This window comes from Ixodes scapularis, unplaced genomic scaffold (assembly GCF_016920785.2).
Source record: "Ixodes scapularis isolate PalLabHiFi unplaced genomic scaffold, ASM1692078v2 PGA_scaffold8__174_contigs__length_109621045, whole genome shotgun sequence".
Classification (NCBI taxonomy): domain Eukaryota; kingdom Metazoa; phylum Arthropoda; class Arachnida; order Ixodida; family Ixodidae; genus Ixodes; species Ixodes scapularis.
The window spans coordinates 17,945,037-17,962,912 of NW_024609883.1; positions in this window are offsets into that span (position 1 = coordinate 17,945,037).

Below are 17,876 nucleotides of genomic sequence, written 5' to 3' on the forward strand. Positions count from 1 at the left end.
CCCGTTCCTTTTTAAGCTTAGTCTCCATCTGCTCTAGTTTGTCTTCAAAGTTCTTAGTAAGCAACTGTCACCTTACTTCAGGCTCCCCCCTTTTGTCAGCTCCCTGCGTCTCGAGCCGGACCCACTTCTTCCACTCTTCCTTAATAAGCCGATGCAACAATGTTTTGTACTGTGCGCAAATACCTCTTAGAACAGTTCGCTGACGTTATTGACCTGCGAAACGCCCATTCGTTTTTCACCACACGCAATTGAAGTCGCAGAAACAACTAAAGAAAAACGAGCAGCGTTCCCACACTTAGCTCGCAGCCAGAGCAAGTGGCAACGTAATCTGTAGCCGATTATATGCCGCCAATGTCGATCTCAGCCACGCGCTCGCGTTGGCAAAGCACAGGACGCCCGCTGAGTACCAGACATTGTTATTGTTCGGCCGTTGTCATGATTGTAGTGACTGGACACGCCACTACCCGAATGCTTCTCGAGCTATCGATTATCACGAGCCCAAATACAATGGCCAAGCAATTCTCGCGTCCAGTCTATGAGCCGCTTCAAAATATTATCTCTGGAGGTTACTGTGATCCCCCAGGTACGTTAGCAAGTTTTGCAAAGAAGAGATGGAATGGCGACATTCGCTTTTGTCCTTGAAAGTACAGCCCGACAAAAACGTTTCTTGTTCAGTGGCGTTCCGTGCAAGTATTCTTGAGCCCTACTAGCGCCAGTAGGCTTGTGTAAAGGGAAAACAAAATTTAACTGAATATCGCTGCACAGCCCCCTTACGAGCCCCCCTCATATCTTCAAATCTAGGCGTCCACTCTCCTTTAGGCTTCTAAAGCCTTCCTCGATCTTCTCACAACTTGGGCCAGCGAAACTACTTTTTTGCTGCGTCTGCTAAGCTCTCGAAGTCGGTTTCTTCTAAATAGCGCAACCACTTGCACTCTCCGCATTATACCATGGTCAAGTCACGCTTGACCCTCCTGCTTTTTTGACTCGCAGCCTAGCAACTTAAAACCCCGGGCGTCTATCACAAAAAAAGCCCCCGAAAACCCACAAAAAGACCGACCCTACTCTATCTTCTATTAGCCCACCCAGCCAGCTGCGCTAACCTAAATCCCTAGCCCTGCCGCTATATATATCTGACGTTATTACACCACGTAGGGTTTAAACAACAAAAATACGAAGATAAAAAAAGTACTTAGCTTCGGAATTGAACCACTGCTCGACAACACGTCCAGTCCTCTCGACTTTAAGGACATCAGAAAAAAATGTAATGTTCTTGTCAGACTAAATGCTTCTTAAGTCAATCCGTGCCGAATATTCACTAGCGAAGGCAGTCGGTTATTTCTGTGCACGCGTCCGCGAACTAAAATTGAATATTATTTCATTTTCAGTAAACCTTCTTCACAAAATATAATGCTTTTCGTTGTTATTAAAGCTAAGAACTATTTTTATACAACAAATTACGATCGAAAACGAAGACGAGCGGACTCGGTTCACTTGGACCAACGTCACGAGAGGGGTGACTTTGGGGCCTTGGAAGGCATTCATCGGATGAGCGCAGGCCGCGGCGTTAGCGGGCGTAACAGTAGCGTTGCCGTCGCCGCGAGATCGGTTCTCTCCGCGTCCTCTGCTGCACTTGCATCGCTTACACGGTATGCTGCGGGCTCCACCAGATCCGCTGCGAGTCCTTAACTAGCGCGCATCGGTTTTGGAATTATCAACTAATCTCGAGTTGTAAATGCACCTTTTTTTAGAAATCGCCATGCGAGACGGCTGTTGTTGAGTTTGTGACAGTTGGAACGAATTCACAGGGCACATTGAGTACAGACTTTCAAATAGTCAACATGGCCCAAGAACACTCAATTTTTCAAGTGCTGATATCCATGACTGAGTCCTGCTCTCAACCCTATAGCTTTCATCTCTCACCAAATTCCCTCGTATCCTGAGAATCAGAGGGATATAATTTTTGAATGTGACAGCCCTCATCATAAAAACTACGCCTTGCCTCTCCACAAGTTTCTAGAAAATCATGTGATCCTCGGGTGTCTTTCGGCGTATAACATTTTCACTGGCCACTTTATTCCTGGAATTCTGCAACAGATCAAATACCATTGACTACCAATACTGGAAACTCGAGCCAAAATACATGGGGTTGTCGGGAGACACAGAAGTGCTGCCATCTCTCGGTGTGGGATGGTAAACTATGCGCTCGAAATTAAAAGCAGAACAGTCATTCACTGCACTATTTCTTCTCTTCACACTATCGGGAATTGTGAACATATCGCAAATCGGTGTGCCGATTTCAATTGAGCAAGAGCTGATACACGGTATTTCTGATAATAAGGTGCGCTTCATATTAGCACTAAGTATTTAGATTATATAGACCTATGTATTACACCTGTTACAAATGGCCTACTGGCAATTAGTGACTTTCTAGTAAATTGACAGTTTATGGACGACTCTAAAGGCTATGGCTGTTACTAGCTGTAGTGACTGGCTCTTTGCAGTTAGAAATAAAGCACAGCAATTCAAATATATAATTGCTTCATGGGTCATTATTTTAAATTGCATGAGATTCACTTCCAATGAGTCTGGAAATGCTTCACGACGTAGTAATTACAGCCAGTGAATGCTGCACTGGCTGTTTAACGAAAAGTCAGTATTTATAAGGAAGTACAAATAGTGTCCGCTTCAGTTTTACCTGTCGTTTTGGGGGCCTGGTTAGTCTCTAATGACTGCATTTACTATTGGATTATATTTCTGAGTTATCTGAACGAGTATAAACTAGATTGCCTTCCAAGGGCTATTAATGGCTCTGGGCCAATATCCTAAGCTATTTCGGGGCATATCGACCAAGTAGCTGTTTATTAGGTAATTCCATTTGTGATAGACTTTAATGACCATTAGTGACCATTTCATGATATTTGTAATGTTATGTCCCAGATTGGATTTGAATGACTATTATTTGATATTTGATTTTATTTCCTAATTATATGGCGGATTTCGGTTCCATATTACTTTTAATGACCAATCAATGACTATTTGTAACTATTTTAAGTTATTTGATTGCGCGCGGCCTGAGTTGGCTTTCAATGGCTAATTTTGGCTTTTTGATCAAAATTTGACATGTACTTTTAATGACCAATCAATGACTAGTTGTAACTATTTTAAGTTATTTGATTGCGCACGGCTTGAGTTGGCTTTCAATGGCTAATTTTGGCTTTTTGATCAAAATTTGACATGATAGATATGTAGTTCAAATGACTTCTAGTTACTTTTAATGACTTTTGGTCACTCTTTTGAGTTATTTGATTGTGTGCAGACTGAGCTGGCTTCATATGGCTATTACTGGCTATGTGATCATGTTTATAAATTATATGGCAGATTTGGGGTCCAAATTACTTCCGTGACTATCAATCACTATCGTTCACTTTTTCGTTCACTATCATTCACTTTTTCAACTTATTTGTTGTGTGCAGACTGAGTCGGCTTCCAATGGCTACTATTGGCTATAAGTCATATTTATATTTATATGGCAGATTTAGGGTCCAGATGACTTTTGGTGATTGTCCATGATTATCAGTCCCTGTTTCGTGTTATTTGATTGTGTGAAGACTGATTGGCTTCATATGGCTGTTATTGACTATATGATTATATTTATAAATTATACGGCAGATTCGGAGTTCAAATGACTTATACTGACTATTATTGACTATTGGTCACAATTTTGAGTTATTTAATTGTGTACGGGCTGAGTTGGCTTCCAATGGCTATTATTGGCTATACAATAATATTTTTTTAATTATATGGCAGATTCGTGGTTCAAATAACTTCTAGTGACTATCATTGGCTATTAGTCACTATTTCAACTTACCTGATTGTGTGCAGACTGAGTTGGCCTAATATGGCTATTATTGGCTATATGATTATGTTTATAAATTATAAGGTGGGTTTGGGGTTTAAATGACTTGTAGTGACATCCATCACTATCAGTCACTAATTCGACTTACTTGATTTTATGCAGGCTCAGTTGGCTTCCACTGGCTACTATTGGCTATACAATCATATTTTTTTTATTTATATGGCAGATTTGGGGTCCAAATGACTTCTAGAGACTTTCAATGGCTATTAGTCACTATTTCGACTTACCTGCTTGTGAGCAGACTGATTTGGCTTTATATGGCTATTATTGGCTATATTATCATGTTTATAAATTATATGACGGATTTGGGATCCAAATGACTTCTAGTGTCTATCACAGATGATCGGTCACTATTTCGACTTATTTGATTTTTTGCAAGCTGAGTTGGCTTCCAATGGCTCTTATTAGCTATATGCATCTGCTATTGACCTGGTTGGCTCGAATTGCCAAAAAAATGTCCATTAGTGCTTATTGGTTGCAATATTCTGATATTCTATACTTATGAATGAAAATGGCTTCAAGTGGCTATTGTTAGCAATTGCATATCATCTTAACAATATGACCAGTCTTGGGTAGTAACGCGTTACTAGTAACACGTTACTGTAATTTCGTTACTTTTTAGTAACTTGTAACTGTAACGAGTTACTTTTTAAAAATGTAACTTGTAACTGTAGTTATATTACTTCTTTCTGAGGTAACGATGAAAGTAACGACGTTACTTTTGTCGTTACTTTCCAGTGTTTTATGAATAATATATCACTGAACGAGTACAATTTAGATTTTCTCTGCACTTTTCAAATCGTCTATTCCGACGTTTGGAGTGTCAAGTTGGCCTTGCACAAACTCGTGAATACGTTCTTTCTCTCGAGTCACGACCCGAATATTGCCACGTATAGATTTCATGAAAAAAATATCTATTTATCACTACGCACGCGCTTGTACTTTGTAACTGAACACTTAAGGCTCGTTCACACAGACCCGTTTTCTTACGTTACGTTACGAAAAGTCACCGGGAAATCTCTGTTTCGTATTAAGCGTGGCAACCAACTCAAGGAGATAGCCTGGCACGCGTCATTCGAGACACGAATGTTTCGGTAACTTAGACGTAACGTAAGAAAACGGTGCTGTGTGACAAGTTGAACCGAGCTCATCTACTTACGTATACACTACGACGAGCCTTGTGTCCTTGGTTGCCACGGTAACTCACCGTCCTAGCTCGTCGTCGCCGAAACATTCGTCTTTAAAATCTCGCGGGCCAGGCTTGAATTGCTAACAACGCTTAATACGAAGCACAGATTTCCCTGTGACTTTTCGTAACGTAGCGTAAGAAAATGGGTCTGTCTGAACGAGCCTTTCCATCTAAGTGCCTTGAAGCACTATCTACGTTGTGGTTTTTCTTTTTTCTGTGAAAACGCTTTTTAATCGGGTGAATTAACCGTGAAACAACACTACACGCGGAGGGCACTGCGCATGTTTCGTATTTTTATTAGCGCCAGTACTCCGCACTCCGCATGTTTTGTATTTTGATTTGCGCCACTACTCGGCGTGGAAATTTTCAACTACTAATTTTGAAAAGCAACTTCTGCTAAGTTACAATATGAAGTAAAAAGCGTACTTTTTAATTTTATGCAACAAAACTTGGTGAAAGAGATTTTCTAGTTTTTTCTAATTTCTTACTGTGTTATAGAAAAGTAACTGAAAAGTGACGTCGTTACTTTTTAAAAGTAACTGTAACTGTAACGAGTTACTCTTTGGTTGAGGTAACTGTAACGGTAACTTCACTACTTTTTTCTGAAAGTAACTGTAACTGTAACGAATTACTTTTTAAAAGTAACTTACCCAAGACTGACAATATCACCTTAAATTGCTTCAGAATGAACATTAGTGACATTTAGTGACATGGTATTCATGATGTTTTGAATATGAATGGATTCAAGTGTCTACTATTATTGGCTATAAGCAGTGCTTGGCCAAATAGGCTTGAAATGGCTACACATGTCTATCACTGACTATTATTGGCAATTTATGCAATTGGAGTGTGCATTAATTTGAATGACTTCAACTAGATAGTATTGGCTATAGGCATCTGTTCTTGACCTGGTTGGCTTGGATTGGCTATTAATGGCTATAATCATCTGTTCCTGACTTGGGTGGCTAGAATTGGCTACAAATGGCTTAAAGTGAGTAGTATTTATAATTAGCAGCTATTTCTTTGTCTACAAACTGAAATGGTTTGATGTGGCTAGTTTTGGCTATTACCATCTATTTTTTACCAGAATGACTTCAAATGGCTATGAATGGCTATTCGTGAATATCTATTGAATGGCTATGCATGGCTATTCATGAATATCCATTGAATAGGGATATTCATGAATATCCATTGAATATCCACAATTATACTTGCTATAGCCATTGCTAGCCCATTGAAGCCAATCTGGTGAGAAATATATGCTAATAGCCAACAATAGCCCATTAAAGCCATTCCAGTTAGTAAACACTAAAACACCCATAAATATTAACACTAGTCACTACTAGTCATTTGTAGCAATTTTAAGCCAATTTAAATGCTTGTAGCCAGTAATAGCCACTTGTAGCCAGTTTCATCCAAAAATACTGATATAGCACATAATTGTCAATTATACTCCCTAATAGCCATTGCCCACCATTCGAAGCCAATCTGGTCAGAAATAGATGATAAAAGCCAACAATAGCCACTTAAAGCCATTCCAGTTGGTGAACACAAAAATCACTCATAGCTATCAACAGTAGTCATTAATGGCCATTTGTAGCCAAATTAAACCATTGCAATAAAAATAAATGTTTATAGCCAGTTATAGCCACTTGTGGCCACTTTCATCCATAAACACTGAAATAGCCCATAATTGTCAATTGTACTTATAAATAGCCATTGCTAGCCATTTGAAGCCAATCGGGTGAGAAATAGATGCTAATAGCCAACAAAAGCCCATTAAAGTCATTCCAGTTAGTAAACACTAAACACCCATAAATATCAACACTAGTCACTAATAGCCATTTGTGGCCCATTTCAATCAAATTTATCTAAAATTTGATGTATAAGTCAATAATAGCCGCTTGAAGCCATACTCATTTTTAAGTACTGAAATAGCACGTAATTGTTTAATGATCTCATCAATATCCATCAGCAGCCATTTCAATTCAATCTGGTCAAAAATAATTACAAATAGCCAACATTATCCACTTCAAGCCATTCCATTTTATAAATGTAAAAGAAAATAGCTCAAGCAATAGTTATCTACTGATAGCAGTTTGTAGCCATTTGCAGCCAATCTATTCGAAAAAAGGTGCTTATAGCCAATAATAGCCAATTGAAGCCATTCTCATTCGTAAACACTGAGACTGCAGATAATTGCTATTATACTGACTAACAGACATTAGTAGCCATTGAGGCAATCTGGTAAGAAATATATTCTAATCGCCAACAATAGCCCACCTGAAGTCATTCCAGTTTATAAAAATAAATAGCTAAGTTTACATTACTCATTATTATTTGTAGCCCTCCCCATATCTATCAAATATATGTAAAAGTGGAGGCTGATAGCCAATAATAGTCAGTTGAAACCATGTGCCTTCACCAACGCCGAAATGGGTAATTGTCAATTATCTCATCAATAGCTATGGCAGCCATTTAAGGTCAATCTGGTCAAAGAAGATGCTAATAGCCAACAAAAGCTATTTGAAGCCGTTCATCAGAGTAAGCACACAAAAAAATCACATAATTATCAATTCTAGTCACTTGGAGTCATTTCAAGTCGGTCTCATAAAAAATTTATGCCTATTGCCAATTATGGTCACTTGGAGCCAAGGGCATCTAATAAGACATGTTTCGGTAGGAATAAAACAAATAAATCAACAAGCTCAAAAAAGGTTATTAATTATTTAGATTGTACAAAATCGCTATACAAATCTTGACTGGTCTATACAACACACTGCATTTGGACATCAAAATACCAAGAGGTCCAATATCACGAGCTTATGCTGCCTATGCTCCATCAAAAAATGGGAATATTTCATAGACTTTCAATTTCTCTAGTGAGTCAAACCCACTTGATTCATTTCCGGGGAAAGTGGCGAGTTGTCCACTCCACACCGCCAGGATCGCTTTCTACTTCCGTCTCCCATTTTAGCACGGAGTTTCCTGTATTATTCTCAACGGTATTTGAACAGACGTTGGAAACGTGCGCGTCTTTGTTCGGTTGCTGTCATCGTCGTCTGCTTCAGATTCGTACTTCATAGTGACATCTGGAGTAACAGAACTGACTGCAGCCTGAAAAAGGCTTTGATCGCTGGGTCCTTTCGTTTGCAGCTCTTTGTGGTTGGTTTCAAGATATATGCGGGGACCTTTGGAAACAGACGTGGCACAGCATCTTTCTTTATTTACCATTGTACCTTGGCCATCAGAACCGTCTTTTCATAGATTTATTTTTCAGTGAGCGTTAACGTTTTCGTAAGGTACGCGTCCTGACTTAATAAGGTACTGCGGTGGGCTAGTTGGAGGCCTTTTCGATATACAAAAGAGGGGAAGGAGCCATCAGCTCTCCATCAATAACCCTGCTTGCCAAAGAAATAGAATTCCTCGAAGAGCAACCTAGGCATGTGCGGGAAAGGCCTTAGTTTAGTTGACACTTTCCAAGATCATTGGTCACCATCAGGCGAAGACCGCTGGACATCACAATGCGCAGAATCTACACAAAGGCTCCTAAAAGAAGAAAGGCGGCAATCGCACGCTCAATGGCCTCCAGGTGGCGAAGGTTACCACGCCTGGGTCAGCAAACTATAGCACGTGCTTTTTCTCCTTTTTCTTTTCTTCTTTTTCCTTTTTCTTTTTCCTTTTTCTTTTCTTTCCTTTCTTTTCTTTCCTTCTTCTCTATCTTTCCTTCTTTTGCTTTCTGATTGCGCTTTCGGTTGAAGAAAAGGTGACGCCGGCTGGCACAGGCCATTCCCGTGCAAAAAGCTGCCGCGCGTGTGTTTGATGAAAAAAGTGCATTTTGGCACTCTCGAGTCTCGCGCACTTCATCCTCTTCTGAATAAATAGCATCAGTTGATAGTCAGCGCTCGTCCTGTCCTCTTCTCTTCTATCTTCCTGTCGTCTTTGCGCTGTTCAAACACTAAGTCCTGACTTACTTACAGCAACTCAGCATCCTTTGGAGCGGTAAAGAAGTGGCGCATCTCTTCACTTTTTGACGATCGTGAAACGTGCCGACTGCGACAGTCAGGAGTGCAACAGGTCGGCATGCCTGCTCATTGAGTGGCGAACGACTCAATGATCCAGACGCCAGTAAAGGACCCGCGATGAGCCACCGTTGGCGCGAGCAAAAACACGAGGAGCAGCAACGAGCATGTTGCGTTCACAGAGGGGAGCCGACACCGTACAACGGATAGTTAAAAAATTAATTGATAAAATGAAGGTAAATGACACTCAAAGAAACGGAATGCGCTCACAAGGTGACGACGCAATCGTTCCGTCTCTTCCTGCACGTTCCAGCCGAGCCTTCTTCCTCTTTTCTCCTGATCTCGGCCGTGCATACTTTCTTTTCTTCTCCCTATATGGGTGCTCGGTGATCTTGTCCCTTTTGCGCTTTATGGTTTCAACACACTGCCCCCTAAATGGCAGTGTCATTTCATTGCGTTATTTCCAAGGGGTATAGAAGTTGAATTGGTCGCTTGACAATGTTTCCCCCAGGAAGCTTTAACTTGCAGGATCTTACATTGCCGTCACGTCCTGGGAACACTTGCATAACTCTTCCCGTCTTCCATAGTTCAAGTGGTATCATGGTTTCGCGCAAGAGCACGATGTCTTCGTCTCTAATCGTTTTGCACTCAGACACTCTGGTGCTCGACGTCGAGCAAAGATCGTTGAGATATTCCTTTGTCCATCTACGCCAGAACATGTCCAGTGCCCGTTGCCTGTCCTTCCAAAGACTTCTTCGATTTTCACAAGAGATGTCTCTTATTTCTTGCCGTCGCAAGCTTAGCAGAGAAGTCATTCCCTTTCCGGTCAAGAAGAAAGCAGGACAAAGTGCTTCCGGCTCTCCAGACTCGACGTAGACGTGGGTCAAGGGTCGAAAGTTCAAGACTGCTTCGATTTCAGTTAACGTTGTTGTCATTTCTTCGGCATTGAGATGGCTGGAGTCAAGGGTCTTTTTCAATGCTTGTTTCGTCGAACCAACTAATCTTTCGTAAAATCCTCCCCACCAAGGAGCTCGTTCTACAATAAAATTCCATTCGATTCTTGCATTTGCAAAAAAGTTCCGCACTTCTTCCGTTCTAATGACAGCCCAGATGCATGTCAGATCTCGATTAGCTTTCTTAAATGAAAGTGCGTTTTCACTATAGATGATTTGTGGTATGCCTCTTCGCGATATGAATCGACGAAATGCTAGTAAGAAGGTTTTCGTGGACATGTCGCTGACTATCTCTTGGTGTACACCTCTTGTGACAGCACAAATAAATAATGCAATGTAGGATTTCTTGTCTGATCCTAAACTCTTCACGAAGAGGGGACCGGCGAAGTCCACTCCGGTTATGGCGAAAGGTACAGCTCGTGTCACCCGATCAGGTGGAAGGGGCGCTGTCACTTGTTGTGCTGGGCGTGTGTTGAAGCGCTGGGAAGTCAAACACTTTCGGATCGTTTGTTTTACAAACTGTCGTCCCCCGGCAACCGAGTACCTTTCCTTTAGTTGGACTAACTTGTCCCTCACTCCACCATGAAGCACACGAAGGTGTGATTGTATTGCTAACAAAGTGGAAAGTTGTGCTTTTGGGAGGACTATCGGATGGCGTTCCCCGTGGGGTTTCAAGCTGTGTTGTAGCCGTCCCTTCACTCCTAGAAGGCCGTCACTATTGATAAAGAGCGATAGTTCTCGAAGAGGAGAATCTCGTGGAAGTCTCGTGTTCTCCTGGGTAGATCTAATCTCTCTTGAGAAGTGTTCTCGTTGTTCTTGACGAGGCCAGTAGAGTTCCGCCTCATTAATTTCTTGTGTTCTGAGTGGGCCACTTGTCTTTTCCGTCCGTCGCAACTTATTTACGTAGCGAAGAATCCAAGCTGTCACTCTGAATGCTCTGTCGGCAGAACTGAAGCGGTTTATGTCTACTACTGGAAGTGCTGTTGCTGGAAGTGTAGTTGTTTGTGTAACTTCAGTTGTGCGTCTTTCCTTCGCGTCTTGTTCTGCTAAGTCCGCAGATGTAGCCAACTTAGGCCAGTAGTCTTCAGGGCTATTGATCCACTCGGGTCGGGACCACCAGAGTTGCTCATCTACTAGTCGACTGGCTTTTATGCCGCGTGTCATTAGGTCTGCTGGATTCTCCTTTCCAGGACAATGTCTCCAACGTATTCTATTGGTATGACTCCGTATTTCTGTGACGCGGTTCTGGACAAGCGGTTTCCAGCGGGTGGCGTCACTGTTTATCCAGTGACACGCAATAGGGGAGTCAGTCCACAAGTATGTTTTCGTTGGTACGTCATGTAAACTTTGCGTCAAGTATTTGTATAATCTGGCAGCGAGAAGGCAAGCCATCAGTTTCAGTCTTGCCAAAGTTAGTGGTTTCACCGGTGCTATTCTTGATTTACTCATCACAATAGTTGATACGCTGTTACCTTCAACGTCGGCACTGCAGACGTACGCAGCCGTACCGTAGGCTTACGGTGCTTGCATCAGCAAATATATGCAACGCAACGTTCTCTGGACGGTCCTTCGATACGAACCCGTAAAAATGTGGCACTTGAATCTTGTTAAGTTCGTCGAGTTCGGCACACCACTGGAACCATTCTTCTTTCATATCATCGGGAATGCTCTCATCCCAATCTACCTTCCTTTTTCACAGTTGCTGAAACAGCGACCTCGCTCTGACAGTGAAGGGGGATATCCATCCCAGGGGGTCGTAGAGCCTTGCAGTTGTTCTCACGACGCTTTGTTTAGTTTCTTTCTCTTGTTGTTCTAATCTGAAGCTCGTCGTAAACGTCAACCTATCGGAGTCTGGATCCCAGGTGAGTCCCAGTACCTTCAGTACCTCTGGAAGGTACCCGAGGTGTGACGTGTAGTTTGGATAGTCTTGCTTAAAACGCTCCTTCAAACGCTTGTTGTTTGAGACCCACTTGTGCAGCGTCATGGAAGCAGAGCTAAATATGGTCGTGGCTTCCGTGTAAATCTTCACGGCTGCTGCTTCTTCATCTACTCCAGTTAGCAAGTCATCAACATAAAACAATTCTTTAAGAGTTTTCACAGTCTCGGGATACTTATGTTCCATACTCTTCAAATGATGTTGAATAGTTGCAGAAAGCAGGAAAGGGCTTGACGTGGTTCCAAATGGCACTCGTTTCATGCGCCAGCATTCTATGGGTGGTAAAGATCCAGAAGCCGGCGGAGTCGTTTCAGACCATAAGAAACGAAGCGCATCTCTGTCTGTTTCGACAATTTCAATTTGTAAAAACGCTTTCTCTATATCCGCCACTAGGGCTATTTTGTGTGTTTTGAAGTTATGCAGCAAGCTCACGAGGTCCGCAGTTAAATTAGGTCCACTCTCGAGGTTTTGATTCAGTGATTTTGCTTCGTATGCGTGTGACGAAGCATCGAAAACCACCCGGAGACTTGTCGTGTTGCTTGATTCCCGAACCACGGCTTGGTGTGGCATGTGATAGGTCAGTAATTCGTTCTCGTTGTCATTCGGAACTATGCGTTCTGCCATGTCCTTCACCATGTACTCTCTTATGACGTTATCGTACGACTGTAGGTTCCCAAGTGTCTTTCGTAGCTCACTGATTAGCTGGTGCAGGTGTTTTATAGCGACCTCCTTGTTCTCCCCAAGGTCCATCATATTCTTCCAAGGAAGGGCAACTTTGTACCGTCCATTTAATTGCGTCACAGTTTCTTTAAAATTATTCATCACGGGATCGTTCCCCAGATCGTTCTTTTCGAAGTCATTGACACCGATGGTCTCCAGTGTCCAGAATTTCTTCAGAATGTCTCTCGTAGACTCCGTCACTTCAGCCTTGAGAGCTGTGATCTGATAACAAAAAAGCTCCTCTGAGGCTCCCTCGACTGGGCCCTTGAACGCTCCATTCAAAGACAGACTCAACTGCCCTGAGCCTTCCTTCCAGCTTACGCGACCGCCCAGTGGTCAGCTCCCAGAAATGTTCAGATCCGATCAAAAGATCGATGGTTGTCGGACCCTCATCGTTGGAGAGGTCCCCGATAGAGCAGTTTAGCTCTTTGAGTTTGTCGTTAAGGTGTTTCGACGGAACTGGAATTCGTTGGTTGCATATCAGTTCGGTCACCAACACCTCGAGTTGATGTATCTTTCCGGTCTGTGTTGTCAAAAACGCCAATATACGCTGGAATTCCTTCTCTCTGACGCTGCCACCGAAGACACCGACAGTCAAACGCTCATGACCTAATAGCTTACAACCAAGTTTTCTGGATGCTTTTTTTGTAATGAAAGTGCGCTGACTTCCCCCGTCAAAAAGTGCTCGGAGTTGAAACTTTTCTTTGTCGCCAGTACACCATGTTGTGGCGGTTTGCATGATGACTATCGGTTTTTCCTGGTTGTTTGTCGTCGCTTCCAAGTTGACGGGGACACTTGTTGTGACGGTGTCATTATGTGTCCGTTTTCCTGGAGAGTAATGTGGATCACACATTGATGTTGCGTGTCTTCCTCTGCACATCTGGCATCTTATGTTGCTCCGACACTACTTTGCTTGATGGTTCTACTTTGTGCATCTGAAGCATCGCCTCTCTTTTCGGAGCAGGTCTTTTTTCTCTCGTAAAGATGTATCGCCGTCGCAGTTGTCAGCGGTATGTAGAGTCGACTTGCATATAAAACTTCGATCGCCCCTTGAGGACGGATTCAGTAGAGCCGCCGAAGTTTGACTCTTCCGTGCTTTCTCGCAGTCTTCATTTTTCTTGTGATCTGCTTCTTTGTTTTCGCGGCTCGCCATAAGTATCCATAGCTTGCAAAGCAGCGAGGTTTTCTCGACTTAGTACTTCAAGTCTTAAAAAGTGAACTAACTTGGAAAACAAATCTTCCATCCTCCGTTGTGGAGATGTTCTTTCTCGATCGCTGGGATGCGAAGACTCTCTTGGTTGCGTTGTCGTCACCGTTAGTGTGTTTCGTGGAATTATTAAGTCCTCCGGCTGCTCCATCACTAATTTCCTGTTGAAGTCTAGGAGTAGTTCTTTTGGGAGGGCACGTTGAACGATGGGAACTAACATAGAACTGAAGGTTTCCTGCTGTCTTCCCAACGTTTCCAGACCTCTGATGTTTGAGATCACTGTGTCGTAAAGAAAACGAAGGCCACGAACGTCCAAGGCAGAACGCACTGGCTTGACATCGATCAGTCTTTTTAGATGGGTCTGGACAAGCAGGTCTTGGGTTTCCGAAGCGACTCTTCAACAATGTGACCGCGTCTTCGTAGCATCGTGCGGTCGACGGAAGTCCGGCAATCGCTGCTGCAGCATCTCCAGTCACTGCTGTCTTCAGATAGTTGAACTTGTCAACCTCTGTTAGTTCGTTGTTATAATGTACAACTTGGTTGAATTGTTCCCAAAATTCTTGCCACTGGCTGCCGGAGCCGTTGAACTTCATCAGCTCGAGCTTTGGTAGCCACACTCGAATTCTCGTTGTCGCACCAGTGGGGTTGTCGTTTCTATCGGTTATCAGTGGGCTTTGCTCATTCGGAAAGCCAGTCCTACCTCGATGTGCTAGTCTTGAAAGACAGGCTGTGATTCTATCGTTGTATTCGAAGACTTGAGTGAACACAGTCTCGCTGTCTTGATCAGGGACTAAAGGTTCGATCTCGTTGTTCACGTCATTTAGCTCTACCTTAAGTCCCGTCAGTCGGTCGTGTAAAACGTTCGCATCTTCTGGCGTCAGCTGTTGATTGAGTCGTTCGTTGCACCCATTCATAAGGCGTGTCACTTGAGTGCGAAGTACCTTACGTTTCTTGGTGTACCGATCCATCGTTTGGCTGTCTCGCTGTAGATGTCGCGTTCTTGGGAGACTCGTTCAGGGGTTTTCTCCCGGGTTTTGGCACCAATAAACTGTTGCGTTCACAGAGGGGAGCCGACACCGTACAACGGTAGTTAAACATTTAATTGATAAAGTAAAGGTAAATGACACTCAAATATAAGGAATGCGCTCACAAGGTGACGACGCCATCGTTCCGTCTCTTCGTGCACGTTCTAGCCGAGGCTTCTTCCTGTTTTCTCCTGATCTCGGCCCTGCATACTTTCTTTTTTTTCTCCCTATATGGGTGCTTAATGATATTGTCCCTTTTGCACTTTATGGTTTCAACAGAGCACGCGACACCTGTGAGACTCGATCTTAGGCCGACTACAGCGACACCTCTCGCGCGCTCTACGTAATTGTGCCACGCCAGGAAGAGACAGTTTCCGAACTGACCTCCTCCCGTAACGTTGACTTCAAAAAGTCGTCTAATACGCCTCAGTTGATGTCACGCTCTACGTCCCTCGAGAGGTGGATCTTGTTTTCGTTGTCTCTCTTTCGGTAAAATGTAGGGGTCATTAGGACAGCTGGCGCAATGAGCTGTAGTGGCGCAAGTGCAACTTCGGACTAAATCTTTGTCAACATAAGGAGGAATACACATCACATCAATTTTAATCATTAAACTGAACTTTCAATAGTCTTCGTGGTCCTTATAAAGTGTGCAACGGATAACAAAAACATAACGTTCCTAAATATGTTTCTGCAACAGACGGTTGCCAGTTCATTATTGATATTCGTTTTGCCACACTTCCATACATTAAAACTCCTTTTGTGAAGCTTGTGATACAAAGCACGTATATTATAGCCAGTTCAATACGGTACACCATAATATACATATTGCCTGCTTTTCAAAGTACTCAAACACATTTTTTTTTTTGCACATTTCATTTACGATATAGTACAAGTATAATATACTATAAGGATACTTCTATAACAGTAAAAACGAAACATAAAGCATACTATTAACACATGTTTAATGCGCTTGAAAATATCAGAATTATGCTTTACGTATAAATAAGGGTATACTTCAAGGTAGCGAGTCGGCCTAACGTTTGCAGCCACTCTTTCCACTCAGCAGTTTTATCTTATCCGAAGTGCCTCCAGGGACGCCGCCTGTCACGAATCCGAGGCGTTTCGCCGTTCGCCTTTCATTCACGCGCGTTATTAGCTTATGGACAGGTCGTGTGTAATCTTGCGGAACTTGACTTAGCTCTGAGTTCTTTAGCACACACATAAAATAAAAGGCCGATTAAAAATGGGCACAGAGTGTCTATAGTAATTACCTAACTGTCATGTCTAAAAATGACCCTCTTTTTTCCCCATCTCAATCAGATACTGGCTTCATCTGTCCTGACTGCCTTTTTCAACAATCCTGCTCTTGGGCCACTAAGCCCGAAGAGTGGTCGATATAAAAGATGAGCGTGTGACTTGGGAAGGGGTAAAGGGACAAGCCTGGGGTGCCCTATCGTCGGGTGTTTCTTAGGATTATTTTGAATCTGTGTGCTGAATTTTGTCAAACGCGGGTTGATAAAATTGACGTGTCAATACTGCCTGTTTTATAGAATTAATATTATTACAACCTACGATTTTAGACAGGGTATAATGTTTCAGTAACATGCCTGTGTTCTGCAATGTGTCCGCTAGGTGGGATGGTGGATTCCGACAAACAGGCTGTCTGTAGGTGTCGTTTGTCGCTTGTTCTCGTATGTCACTATCGCTTGTTTATTTTTGTCACTCTAGTGACACGCGGCTATTGGCATGACCCTTGGGAAACGCCACACACGTTCCCCTTTGGGAAACGCTAACCGTGACCTTTTCACATTTTTGTTTTTGCTTTCTCGTTTGTTTCCTCTATTTGTTACTGCCTCTTTTGGCATCGTTACTGGCGCAGTGTTAGCTTTCCAAAAGGGGTGCGTGTGTGGTGTTTTCCAAGGGTCATGCTAAAGCATCTTCTAAGTATCCACCACTGGACCTTCCTTTCCCTATTTCATTTCTTTTCCGTACTCTGCCTTATAGACTATGTCGTCGAACTTGGATATGGTCATTCATATTACTTGTGGTAATAAACACTCGCATGGCACTCTTGGAAGGGATCGCATTAATATTACTCTGAAAGGGAACCGAATTAATCGTTCTAGCTACACACACATCACAGCTCACGCACCGCTGCTATGGAAACCCAGAGCAACCGGCGAAGAGGAAATCGGCAACTGAGCCCGCAGGCATTCCCCCGCGCCGCGGCGCCTCCTCCTCTCTCGCTACGTACCAGCTATGCGACGCCCTTTTGATGAATAAAAAAACGTCTGTTTTGACGAAAACCCGGCAGTGTCTGTCAGTTTGTCAGCGCCGGGGGAGAGGGAGAGGTAGAAACGCGCTGACGTCAGCGCTTCAGGCCAATGGAACCGTCGCACACGTCACTCTCCCCCTACTTGTTTCTCTCTCTCCCAGGCGTTGACAAATTTAAGACGCCACCGGGTTTTCTTTTAAACTGCCTTTTTAATGCTTTAAAAAAAAACGGTAGGGCTAAAGTTAAAATCAGCCGAATGTTTGTAGATATATAGTCGCTTTCAGGCAGCTGTGCAAGGGCGCCGCCATAACCGACTTCAAGTTTTTGTTTCCTCTTATTTGGTTCGCTTCACTTCATCCATACCACAGCAGGATAGGCCATGGCAAGTTTAGGCGTGACTGCGTTCTTCTCCCCAGCATAGGTGTTTTGGGGGCACGTAAACGCCCGCTTCAGTGACTCAGCATCTCGGTAAAACAAGAGAAGGTCGGCTATGGTGGCTCAATCAGGGGCGTTTTTAATGCGCCTATAGAAGATAGGAAGGAAACGCTGGGAATTTGTTTCCTTGCCTGTACCGCTATATATATGGAAACGATCAGCTGGTTCAATTACTAAGCAATACCCAGATACCTCAAC